This window comes from Seriola dumerili, unplaced genomic scaffold (genome assembly GCF_002260705.1).
Source record: "Seriola dumerili isolate Sdu_G_001 unplaced genomic scaffold, Sdu_1.0 BDQW01001845.1, whole genome shotgun sequence".
In the NCBI taxonomy this organism is placed as follows: domain Eukaryota; kingdom Metazoa; phylum Chordata; class Actinopteri; order Carangiformes; family Carangidae; genus Seriola; species Seriola dumerili.
The window spans coordinates 184,705-185,198 of NW_019176100.1; the positions used below are offsets into that span (position 1 = coordinate 184,705).

Here is a 494-nt window from a genome sequence, read left to right on the forward strand (position 1 = left end):
GGTGCCAACGTTCTTCAGCGGTGCTTATTTTGATTTTGAGCAGAGTATCAGGTTAAGCTTGGAGTGCCCACAATCAGCCATGAGGCTCTGCCCCCAGGGGCGTTTGGATAAAGCAGCCAGCGAGGTCTCAGCTTGCAGGAGGAGTGGGGGGGGGGTGGGGGGGGGGGGGGGTTGTTTTGTGTTATAGTGGGAACTCAGTTGGGAGCAGCAGGTCAGAGCCACAGGGAAGTTGGGATTAAACTGCACTCATCCCAAGCACAAAACACGGTGAGAACAATGGTTTGAGCCCCCAGAGAAGAGGGCCAAATACCATCCACCCAGCCTCAGCAGAGTGACCGGTTTCCTGAGTCCTGGGCTTAGGCTGCTTTATCCAAACGCCCCTGGGGGGCAGAGCCATGGCTGTTGTGGGCACTCCAAGCTTAACCTGATACTCTGCTCAAAATCAAAAGTAAGCACCGCTGAAGAACGTTGGCACCAGTCTCTCTCTCTCTCTC

At 55.1% G+C, this 494-nt stretch overlaps 1 protein-coding gene across 1 annotated transcript in view; it reads right to left on the reverse strand.

The window, feature by feature from the left end:
- Nucleotides 1-494, reverse strand: part of arsb (arylsulfatase B) — a 54,159-nt gene that overhangs the window by 11,742 nt on the left and 41,923 nt on the right. The window lies entirely within an intron of this gene.